This window comes from Neophocaena asiaeorientalis, unplaced genomic scaffold (assembly GCF_003031525.2).
Source record: "Neophocaena asiaeorientalis asiaeorientalis breed wild unplaced genomic scaffold, Neophocaena_asiaeorientalis_V1.1 scaffold155, whole genome shotgun sequence".
Taxonomy (NCBI): Eukaryota; Metazoa; Chordata; class Mammalia; order Artiodactyla; family Phocoenidae; genus Neophocaena; species Neophocaena asiaeorientalis.
The window spans coordinates 4321216-4334123 of NW_020173040.1; positions in this window are offsets into that span (position 1 = coordinate 4321216).

A 12908-nucleotide genomic window follows, 5' to 3' on the forward strand; every position below is an offset into this window, starting at 1 on the left:
GTGGGGCCACTCTGTTCCCTCATTCTGTGCCCTTACGCTGGAGGGAACAGAGTTCAGGAGGTGAGCTCTGCAAAGAACAAATGACCCAGGCTGGTTATCCAGAGTTACTAGGCAGTTAAATTAGACAGGACGAATTTAATTAATTAGGCTGACTTAGTAAGGGGGACAAACTGGTATCTGGGACTTCTGTCCCACGGGGCCCAGTCCAGGGTGTTCTGATTTACACTCAACCTCAAAGGACCCCAGCTGACCCGGGAGCAGTTGCAGAAAGGGATGGGGCTTCGAGAGCCCCAGCTGGAGGCCCACAGCTGGGAGGAGGATGCGGGTCCCTACCCCCTGGTCGGCAGGATGAGTCCCTTCTTAGAATAGGCCTTCATATTATTTACCAAGACTCAATTTTTTTTTCTCTTCTAACTCATTTCCTTTTGTTTTTATCCTTGTGCGTGCCTTTAAAAATGCAGTCCTCACACCATATTTCTCTTTTCTATTCATTCCTTCTCACTTGGTGACGAGAGTAGGCAGTGGCCACGTCCTGGGAGTTTGGCTGGGCAGTTTTCTCATCATTCCAGTCTATGTTAGTTGCAGTTTCCATTTCTTCTGTGACCCAACATTTATTTAGGAGAGGGTTTTAATTTTCAGTTTCAAGTGGGTAGATTTTTAAGGTTGAGGTATGATTTGTACACAGTGCATTTTATAAACTAAACTGTAGTTATTAACTTGAACATTTATTGCACTGAGGTTTTAGGACTTCTGTACGCTTTCTGCCCTTTGGTATTTATTGAGGTTTTCTTGATGACCCAATATATAAACCTTTTTTATAAATATTTCTTGAATATTTCTTGAATGCTGGGAAGGAAAGTGGTCTTTTTAAAAATAAAATTTGAGGGACTTCCCCGGCGGTCCAGTGGTTGACTCCACGCTTCCACCGCAGGGAGCACAGGTTCGATCCCTGATTGGGGAACTAAGATCCCGCATGCTGCGTGGCACAGCCAAAAAAAAATTAAAATTAAAATCTGATGTAGATATGGCTCACGGGTCACCAGCCTATGACCACGAAATAATAGGCAAGTCCTTCTTATACCTCAATTATACCCAAATTACGAAGACACTGTGTGTGAGCACACACACACACACGCACGCACACGCACCCCGCTCCGTTGCCAAGGACGTAGAGCTCTGCAGAAAATGGCCTGTCTTCCCATAGCAGTGGAAAGACTGATGGGGTCCATCAGTTCTAAGTCACACTTTGCCACCTGGACCAAGCAGAACTCCTCCTGGGTCCCAGTCTGACCTCCAAGACTTTGTCCTCAAAGGTTAGGTGACCTCTGGCTATAACCCCATGGCTCAGACATTTTTTCTAGATTGCTCCAGAAACTTCTATTCCTCAGCTCCTGCCCTCACTCTCAACGCTAAGAGCTCAAACCCAGTCCAGGGCACCCGGGAAGCGGCATCTGTCTTGGCGTTCCCTCTACTCCACCCACTCACCCGTCCCCCCAAAAGGCTCCTGGTCCCTAAATAAACTCTTCCATTAGAAAAAGAGAGGGGGGCTTCCCTGGTGGCACAGTGGTTGAGAGTCCGCCTGCCGATGCAGGGGACACGGGTTCGTGCCCCGGTCCGGGAAGATCCCACATGCCGCGGAGCGGCTGGGCCCGTGAGCCGTGGCCGCTGAGCCTGTGCGTCTGGAGCCTGTGCTCTGCAACGGGAGAGGCCACAGCAGTGAGAGGCCGGCGTACTGCAAAAAAAAAAAAGAGAGAGAGAGAGAAAAGTTCACATGACAATGGATGTTTCTGAACAAAGCTTTACAGTGTTGTAAGGAGAAGTGGGAGTTGATTCAGAATCACTTCTGCTGATTTTGCAGCCTGTATCAGTACTTTATTTTTATTGCCAAATAATATTCTATTGTATGGATATACCAGATTTTATTTATCCATTCTTCAGTTGATGGACATTTAGTTTGCCTGCCTACTATGAATAAGGCTGTTATGAACATCAGTGTATAAGTATTTGTGTTGGCATATGTTTTGGGAATAGACCTAGGAGTGGAATTGTTGAGCCATTTAAAAGTATCCTTAACCATTTAAAAAATTGCCAGACTATTTTACAAAGTGGTGGCGTCATTTTACATTCATGCCAGCAGCGTATGAGGGCTCTGATGTCTCCACATCCTTGCCAACACTTGTTGTGATCTGACTTTCACTCTAGTCAGATCTAGTCTGGTAAGTGTGAGGTGATATCTAATTGTGGATTTGATTTGTATTTCCCTAATGGTTAATGATGTTGAGCATCTTTTTATGTCTTCTTTGTTGAAATATCTATTCAGCTCCTTTGCCCATGTTTAACTGGGTTATTTGAATTTTGTTGTTGAGATGTCATAATTCTTTATGTATTCTAAATGCAAGTCCCTTATCAGATATACTATGTGCGGTTTTTTTTCCCTCCCATTCTGTGGGTTGTCTTCTTACTTTTTCGTATCCTTTGGAGCATAAAATTATTTAATTTTGATAAAGTCCAATTTACGTTTTTCTTTTGTTGTCTCTGCTTTTGGTGTCATATCTAGACTAACCCAAGGTAAGGAAGATTTATTTCTATTTTCTTCTAAGAGTTTTATAGTCTTAGGTGTTTCATTTAGTTCTATGATTCATTGTGAGTTAATTTTTGTATATGGTGTGACATCTCAACAACAAAAGGGCCTTCAACTGATTGGATGAGGCCCACCCATATTATGGAGGGTAATCTGCTGTACTCAAAGTCTACTGATTTAAATATTAATCACATCTAAAATACACACACACACACATACACACACACACACACACACACACACACACATATATATAGGGAGAGATTTGTTGTAAAGTATTGACTCATGCGATTATAAAGGCCGAGAAGATCCATGATCTCCCATCTACAAGTTAGAGAGCCAGGAAAGTTGATGATGTAGTTTAAAGGTCCAAGACTGAAGGTCTGGGGGCCAGCAGCACGGAAGGCAGGAAGCGATCAACACCCTAGCTCATGCTAGGTGGAGAGCCAGGTGGAGAGCCAATCCAATCTTCCTCTGCCTCTTTGTTCTATGATGCCCACCCAAATTGGGGAGGACCATCTGCTTTGCTCCGTGTCCCAATTGCTATTAATCTCTTCCAAAAACACCTTAGCAGATACATTCAGAAGTAACATTTAGCCAGAGATAGAAGCATCTTGTGGCCCCGTCAGGGTGATGCATAAAATTAACCATCACGATTTTCATTCATTTCCATGTATTTTAAATTTTCATGCGAGATCCCCTCTTTGATGCATAGATTATTTAGAAGTGTGTTGTGTAATTTTCAGTGTTTATAGATTTTCCTGTTGTGTTTTCGGCATTGAGGTCTAGGCTGATTCCATCTTGGTCAGAGGACATCCTCTGTATGAATGTTTGCAAGTTCTAAAGGAGCAGATTGTTTCTCCATCCAACCCCTCGCTCTTCAAATGTGACCAGAGACCCCTGTTGTGTAGCAGGAGGCTTCAGGTCCACAGGGTGGGAAGCAGCAGCGTCTTCGTGAGGTCCAAGAGCCGTCATCGTGTCCTCTCTAAGCGGCCTCCAGACAGTGCCAGGTGAAGACAGAACCCTGGGTGGAGGGGCCCAGATGAAGGGTCTGATTATCCACGTGGGGCCTGAACCCACCAGTATTGGAATGGGGCTGCTATACCACACAGTGTGTCAGACCCAGGCTCTGTCTGTGGCACCAGCCCACACTCAGGAGTGAATTCAGGAGTGGAGGGAGCTTGGCCTGAGTCATTGGGAGACAGGCTGGGACCAGGGACCTGGCACCCTTTGTTGCAATACTTGCGACAAATGTCTCCTCAAGCAACAAAATGCAAAGAAACTATAAGGACTAAAAATCACTGCATGCATGTGCGGTTGGGCCAAATTATGGACAACAAGATACAAAGAGACCAAAAAACCCAACCGCCACTTCTGAGGAGCAAAAGCGGGGCACTGCGCATGCCCCCTGCACACACCACCAAAGGGGTGGGCAGACCACCTAAGCCAACCCTCCGGCCCAACCCCTGGACACACCCCTCTACCCTCGCCCCATATAAGGAGCCAGCCCTTCCCCCGCCACCCCTGAGCAAGCAAGAACACCTATTACTTGTTCCCGCTCCCCACTGCTGCAGCAGGGGTCCCAACCAAGCCTTGCCTGAATTCCGTGTCGGGCCTCTTATTGATTTCTATAGATTAAGGAGGCCAAGAACCCTGGTGGGTAACTATTCGGGAGGAGCCCATGCACAGGCCCCGAGACAGCAGAGGGCACTCTGGGTCCTAGCTGGAGGCTTCCGCTACCTTCTAGCTCTGCAGGTGGGTCTCAGACCCCAGTGGCCTAGGAATCCCATTTGTGGCCACCCGCCCGTCCTGGGTGGCTTGGCCTAGGCAGGGGTATAGAATGTGAGACACAGAAGACAGGGTCAGTCATGGGGCCAACTTTGGGAAGGATGAACCAGATCTCAAGGGGAAAAATGACCGAGGCTGAGCCATCACGTTTGAACTGGGCTCCACATGGACTGTGCTCAGCGTCTACGTGCAGGAGAATCCCAGTCTTCCCACCCTAGTCCCAGAGCAGCTTGCCCTCTCCGGCTGCCTCCTGTTCCTCGGGCCGGCGGGTCAGTAGGGAGATGGAAGCCGTGCCCCTTTCGGTCCTCTCAGCCTGGTCCTGGGTGAGGAAAGAGCAGTGGGCGTCAGCACAACCTCATCCAGATGCTGAGTGTGTCTCCAGCAACCATCCCCCCAGGTGGTGTGGGTGCAGGCGGCCCTTGTCACCTCTCCTGGCACTCTGGCCCCGCTCCTCTGGTCTCTGCTGGGGTATGCGGCTGAGGTTGGTGGCTGCGTGGCTGGTGCCCGGCCACTCCTGGCTCTGCCCACCTCCACGCCCCGTGACACGGGCAGCATCATTCGCCGTGTGTTTGCACGCACCTGACTCAGTGCTTCTGCCCCGAGGATTCTATCCCGCAAAGGTACTCAAAATTGAGGGAAGACAAATGACAAAGGTGTGCTTCTAACCAAAGAAACAACTACCGCTCACTAAACAGCACAGGTTTCAGTCTAGGGTCGTCCACTCACACAATGGCCCGTGTCTGCCGCCGGAAAGCAGGATTCTGCTTTTGATGTTGACTTTCATAATATGGGCACAGTCAGCTCCCATGGGTGTCGAAGCGCTCGCCCGGGCATCTTTGTCCAGGCTCACGCGACCCCGACACCCAACAACACATGCTCTCTGCAGGCTGGTAGCTGCTGCCTCAGGGTATGGGTGTCCAGACCCCAACTCCCAGCATCACTGTTTTCTTTACCCAAATCAGGATTGCATCCCTTTTAAGTCTGCTTTCCACGTCCTTCTATCATACGTGTTTAAAATCCATTCACAACTTTCTCAAAACATCTCTTTGGGGAAAAGTGAGCCCAGGAAGAAAGTGTGAATGATGGGTCCTGTTTTTCCAAAAGACTCTGCATCTTCACCCTACAGGATGCAAAGTCATTTTCATGAGCTGCTTGGGAATTTCCTGTTTATTTACCCGGGCTTCCAGACAAACCCAGACTCCTGCCCCGCAAGGCAAGGCCAGCAGCCGATTTGGCCCGAGGAGCCGTCTGGGCAGGAGCTAAGAGTGACTCACCTCAAACCTTCCCACCCCAGTGACCCCTGCCCATGGTGGACCCCAGGCTGCTGCAGATGGAGGCGCCGGGCACCCCTGGACCAGAGGGAAACCCCCTCAGGATGCCTTCCAGCAAGAAACGGGTGGCACCAGGATCTCAGCCTGCAACAGAGCAGGCCTGTTTCCCCCTCCTTAGGCTCCCGTGGGCAGAATTGTGGGGACAGCTCTGGAGGAAGAAAAGTTCCCCCACCGCGGGCACAATGTGTGCACAGGAGACCCACAGACAGACCCACAGACACCTCCCCGATGCAGATACACTGCCAGGGCACGGATAGGCACACACACACACACACACAGGCACTCGCTGTGCTCAGCCAAGGCCTCCTGTACACTCATTTCCTCTTCCTTCAGTGGAGGCTGCATCAGAGCCCGGCTTGTGGCCGCCCTGCCAGGCCTGACACCAGGAGCGTTTTCTCTCGGGGGCCAGCAAGGCTGTCAAGATGCGCCAGCCTCACACCCACATCCATGCTGTTCCCCACCTGCTGCTGCTATCATTGCAGAGGTCTCGGAGCCCTTTCTCAGACCCTGCTGCTCTGTTCTGCCCATCGGCCTATTTCCCAGACTTGAGTAGGTGAATTCCCACAGCTGGGAGGGAGTAGCCTCCGTGTTCCAGGGCTGCAGAGGCCAGGGAGGTCTGAGCGGTTGATGGTCCTTCTGAGCAGGGAGCCATGGGGCCCCTCAGCCAGTGCGTCCTGGGCCCCCCAAGCCACCCGAGCCCCCAGCCCCGCCAAGCTTGCTCCGCCAGCAGACCTGTCACCGGCCAAGCCCTCTGGTGATGGGTGACCAGGAGTGGTGGGTTCTCTGTCGTCCTTTCCTTTCTCCCTCATTTGCTTCCCACTCAAGTGAAGGCCCCTGAATCAGGGCACTTGGGCACGAGGTCATGAAGTCTGGGTATGGAGTTTTTATGATGGTTTAATGTCAGCATAAGCAGGGAGAGCTCTTCTCCCACCAGATAGTTGAAGGGGACACCTGTCCCTCAGGTCGCTAGGCTAGGGTTGCCAGAGAAACTCCTAGATGCCCACACCTCGTGCTGTGGACTCGATGTTTATGTAGCAACCCTTCCCCTCCCCCACCCCCCAATTCTTATGTTAAAACCTAATCTCCAAGGTGACGGTATGAGGAGGTTGGGCCTTTGGAAGGTGATTAGGTCATGAGGGTGGAGTCTTCATGAATGGGATTAGTGTCCTCTTAAAGAGACTCCAGAGAGCTAGGTGGCCCCTTCTGCCAGGTGAGGACCCAGGGAGAATTTGGCTGTCTATGAATCAGGAAGTGGGCTCTCACCACACACGAATCTGCCAGCCCCTTGATGGTGGGATTTCCCAGCCTCCAGAACTGTGAGAAATAAACGCCTGTTGTTTATAAGCCACCCAGGCTATGGTATTCTCTTCTAGTAGCCTGAATGGACTCCTACACCAGTTGAATTTGAATGGAAAATCAATGGAAAATTGTTTTTAGTGTAAATATGTTGTAAATATCGCACAGGACATACTTATACTAAAAATTGTATTCATTGTTTATCAGAAATTCAAATTTAACTGGGCATCCTGTATTTTATTTTTTCTTTCGAAATCTGCCCACCCTACCCAGACCTTTCTGTCTGAGGCTCACTTTTCCTCCACGAAGCAGCTGACTGGGAGGTGTTGTGCAGGCCTCTTCCTGCAGGACCTCTGCCCTGCGGGGGGTTGGATCCTGGTGGGTCCTCTCCCAGCATCAGTCCTCCCAGCCCTACTGGTCTTCATTCTGCCCAGCTTGCCTTCCCACCCGCTCCCGCCCTGGGCTTCCTGGGCCTTGGCTCCAGTGCTCCTGAAAGGTGCCCACCCCAGGTGTTCCATCTGCCCCTGGCCGGGCTTCTGGTTCCTTTACCCTCTCTGTGCTTCTCCCCCAGCAGAGGTTCACTGAGCACTTTCTTAGCTCCAGGCCAAGCCAAGGGGGAGAGCGGGGAAGGGAGTGGGGGGAGCAGGACCATAGGCCTTGCCCTCAGGAACCCGAGTGCCCGGGTCGAGTCTGGGCACCGGGAAGCCTTCCACGGCTGTGCTCCTGGTGATGAGCTGCCAGCAGATCTGGTTCCTGTTAAAGACCCGCTTCCGGGTTTGCAGACAGCTATCTATCTCCTTGCTGTGCCCCACATGGCAGAGTGGGGGTGGGGGGGGGGAGAAGCAGCTCTCTGGCCTCTCCTTATAAGGACACTAATCACATCACAAGCCTCCCCCCTCATGACCTAATCACCCCCAAAGGTGCCACCTCCAAACACCATCATATTGGGGCATAGAATTTCAACATATGAATTTTGAGGGGGATGCAAACATTCTGTCTATAACAGAAGGCAAAGACAAAGGATCCTTGCAACTATTAACCTGACCACTTTTGGGGGACGGGGATCACCAACAAGCATTCCTCCCAGCCACGTTCTGCCCAGGGGCCCTCTGCCCTCTCCTTACCCACTGTTTTCACTGTCCACCTTTCGGCATCCAGGGGTTCAGCACACCCGCAGCAGTGGGTGCCCTATGGGTTTCATCCATGGTCACAAAGCACCTGCCATATGGCTACCAGAATCACAAACCCTGCAGCAGGGAATAATCACAAACATTAACCAAGTGGGAAAGGGCCCTAGCTTTTTTGGGGGGTTCTTGGTGATGGAGAGGTGCCTTCAAAAAATATGCAAAGGGGCTCTAATCCTGAGACCATTAAAACCACTGTTAAAGCATTTTTCCTCTGGAGGCAGTGTTTTCTGATTATATCTATTGCATCTCTCTTTGAGGCATCCAGAAAAGGATTTTTTTCAACACATGGTATCAAAAAAATCTAACTGAAGGAGTTGATTATTTTTAAATAATAAGTTGTTTTTGAAGTGGATGTGTTTGATATCATTATTCATTTCTATTTCTCAGCAGGGAATGAATGGATTAGGCATTTCCCTAACTGTTGTCGGTGGCAAAGAGACTGGGCTTTATTTCATCATAAACAAAATGTTGTGTTGAGTCCAAACTGCTGATTTAGTTACTGTTGGGTGTCCCATAGTCGGTTACATATTTCAGATCACGGATCACAAACTGTAGCAAAATCTAAACCTACAGAATCAATGGGTCAAGGCATTAGATTTGAAAGGAGAATTGGTTGGTTTACTAAAATCAATTTGTGGAGTATTTTGTCGTGTCCTCCCCCGCCCCACAGTGTAAAGGAAACAACACGATGAAAACCCTGTTGTGGAGCTCCTGACATCTCAGGAGAGCAGACTCTGCCTGGGGGACCATCCTTCACAGCCTCCCGGGAGCCTCAGGCCCCGCGTGGCGGCCCCGGCCACCAGGGGGCAGCGCTGGGCCGGCTGTGGCTCCAATGCACCCTGGCCTGGTCTGTCCCCGGAGAGGCAGGCCGGTTACCTTCCCTCTGCCCCAGAAGCAAACACAAAAATCACATGTAGTCTCCAGCTGGGCTGCGTATGAAGGGTAGAATTAATATGATTACCACTGTAGAAGTTTAAAATGATTATTCAACAGATTAAGAGTTAGTCCCAGATCCAAAGGTCAGGTTAGCCCCCGGTTTGGGTCAGTGTAATTTACATTTCCCAGGACCTTTAGCTTTCTTCTTTTACAGGCTTCAAATCTATCTACAGAAAACAAAAAGCAATGAAAAGCCCTCCAAGACTGGGTCGAAGGAAAAAAAATAACTCTGCATTTTCTTGTCATAATATAGGTCTCTGTTTACAACTTAAAAGCAGCTTCGCACACCCTAACTAAGGACAAAGCCAAAAGTCCTGCAAACGCAGCAAAGCCTTTTTTTTATAAGTACAGGAGCCACCAACCATCATCCAAACACATCTCCAGACGCAGTTTCCTTGACGTTAGTATTTGTTGTGACCAGAACTCGTGGCATCCTCTGGCTCCGACATCCCGTTAGTTACACCGCTGTTGGCCCACCTCACAGGGTGGACACAGTGACCGGACATGTGTCATGGTCATCACAGGACAGCAGACCTCTGATGGCACTGCACTTTACTGCATTTTTCGTTGAGCTAGTCCATACGCACTGTTTTCCCAACAGCATTTGCTAGCTTAGTGTCTCTGTCACATTTTGGTAATTCTGGCAATATTTCAAACTTTTTCATTATTATATTATTATGATGACTCGTGATCAGGGATCTTTGATGTTGCTGTTGCTGAGGGCTCAGATTATGGTTAGCATTTTTTAGCAATAAAGTATTTTTTAAATTAAGGTATGTACATTGGTTTTTAAAGACACGTGCTATCGCACACTTAGCAGACTACAGTATACTGGGAACGTAACTTTGATTTTTTAATGATTTTTTAATTGAAGTATAGTTAATTACAACATTGTGTTAGTTTCAGGTGTACAACAAAGTAACTCAGTGTTTTATATATACACACACATATATATATTCTCTCATATATTCATATATATGAATATATATTCATCTCGTATATATTCATATATATATTCTCTCTCAGATCCTTTTCCATTATAGGTTATTACAAGATATTGAGTAGAGTTCCCTGTGTTATACAGTAGGTCCTTGTTGTTTATTTATTTTACATATAGTAGTGTGTATATGTTAACCCCAAACTCCTAATTTATCCCTCCCCGCTTTCCCCTTTGGTAATATTTCATTGTGTATATATATACCACTTCTTCTTTACCCATTCGTCTGTCGATGGACACTTAGGGTGCTTCCATGACCTGGCTATTGTAAATAGTGCTGCTATGAACATAGGGGTGCATGAATCTTTTCGAATTTATGGTTTTCTCTGGATACATGTCCAGGAGTGGAATTGCTGGATCATATGGCAACTCTATTTTTAATTTTCTAAGGAACCTCCATACTGTATGGAGAACTCCATACTGTTCTCCATAGTGGCTGTATCAATTTACCTTCCCACCAACAGTGTAGGAGAGTTCCCTTTTCTCCACACCCTCTCCATCATGGGAGCATAACTTTTATATGCACTGGGAAACCAAAAAAATAATGTGACTCTCTTTATTGCGATATTCACTTTTTTGTGATGGTCGGGAACTGACCCTGCAATATCTCTGAGGTCTGCCTTAGGCAGAAGCTTCCAGGTGGAGAAGGGAGAAACAGCAGGGGGACTCCAGGGCCAGCCATGGGTAACAGCAGCTGAGTGCTGCCCCTCAGGGTGGCAGCCTCCTCACCCACATTCGCTTGTCCACACAACATCCTCTTGGGTCCAGCAACAAGATCTCTCCTTTCTCACAAATCCAAAAACCTCTGGAGCCTGCGGTGTAGACGAGCTGGCCCACCGGCCAGTGCCTGCTGGGTGCCCACCCCGGGAGGGTCCAGCGCTCACTCCAGCATTGCAGGCAGCAGCCTCTCTGCCCTTCCTGCTGTGCGTTGTGGTCCAGCCCTCCCCCAGGGGACACTGTCTGCTCCAAAAGTGGACTTAGCTATCAGCTTTTGCGTTCACCTCCCCCGGCTGTGGTTCGGGCTGCACCATCCTGCCTGGGGATCTTTCCTTCTGTGGCGGGCATTAGGTGGCTTTCCCTCTTGTGTCACTGATCGTGGCTAGCTATTTTCCAAAAGAACAGGAGCCCCAATGGAAGCTAATCCTTGGACTGACAGGCAGGAAGCAGCTTGGCCCCTGTTGTGTTCACACCCATGCCATCCTCTGAGTTGCTTGCTTGTCCTTGGGGCTCACTGTCCTCCCCTCCCCGGCCCCCTCCTCAGCCTGCCGGGCTTTCCAGAGGCAGAAGGCATGAGGCATGGCCACTCCTGACCCAGTTCCCATAGTGAGCCCTCATCCCAGCAACTGCGTTGCTTTTACTGAGATCTGGAAGTTCAAACATTCAGACCACACATTTGGATCTGATGGATGTCGGGGCTCCGCCATGGTAGAGGGGGCCCCGGGAAGGCAGGACTGTCCCCATCCCTCTGCCAGAGTGCCTTGGCCACAACCCCAGGGCTCGTTCTAAGGCACCTGTCCCGCCAGAATGGGTCCGGGTGCCGGCCCTTGGTCGAAAGTGCAGACAGCACTGTACAAGTCATGTGTGTTCAGCTCAGACAGGAGGGGGACAGAGGGCAGGGACAGCTGAATGTAATGCAAGGAGGAACATGCTGTCTTCCCGGGGGGCAGCCTGGGCCGGGGCGGGGACTTGCTTTGGGGGCCCACGTGCGGGGTGTGTGATTGACAGGTGGAGGTGAAGAGGCCAGAGAGGATGGTCTTCTTGGCCCCCTACCTCTAGGACTGGCCAGCACCACCAGCTGCTGGACACAGGCCTCCCTGAAACCCCCAGCTTCCCCTCTGTGGGCACGTCCGGGACAGGCACGGACCTTGGGGCCAATTGCGCTGTCTGCAGCCCCTGAGAGGTCCTCCTTACCCAGAGATCCCCGCTTGGAGCCGAGCTGAGCCCCAGTGCCGTGCTCCCAGCCGCTCCCTGGGAAATGCAGAGCACATAGTCACTCCCATGCCCTGGGAGGCTGCTTGCTGGGCTCACCTGGGCACACAGAGGGAGGCTCCTCTTCCGTAAGGAGGGAAAAGGTGCCAGTCACACCCATGGACTGGGCCGCCTGGGCACTGAGGCAAATCAGACCAAAGTCCTGATGTCCAGGAGCCAAACACCCAAGCAAGGAGATGCACGTGCGTGAGTCTGACCAGGGCAGAGGGCAGACAGAGCTCAGCCTCCAAGAGAAAGGGGGCAGGAGGTGGGGTTGGGAAGCAGGAGAGACAGATGGCTCGGGTCTGTACAAACACACCACGGGGCCTGCCCAGCCCCGCGCTTCTGCGCACGTGCCCGATGCAGGCTTGTAAAACCCTGTGTGTGCCGGGAGTCCTCGTCCACCCGGGCTGCTCCAGGGAGGGGCGTTGTTGGGAGACCATGGGGGCTACTGCACGGGCTCCAGAAAAGATGGACAGGGTATGCTGGTGTCTCAGGTAACCAAAACCATTTGCTGGTGGGATTGGGAAACCATACAGCCTATTTGGAACACTGGAAATTTCTAATAAAGTGAAATATACACTCATTCTGTGAGCTGCCAATTTCGCTTCTTTTGTATGAATCCAGAAGAAATGAAACCTTATGTCCACAAACTGTTCACAAAGGCTCATAGTGGCTTTACTCATAATAGCCCCAAACTGGAGGTCACCTGTCCATTAACAGGAAAATGGATACACAAATTGTGGTACGGTCATACTGCCCTGCAATAAAAAGGTTACAAATGACTGATGCCCACACCAATATGGGTGAATCCCCAAAACCTG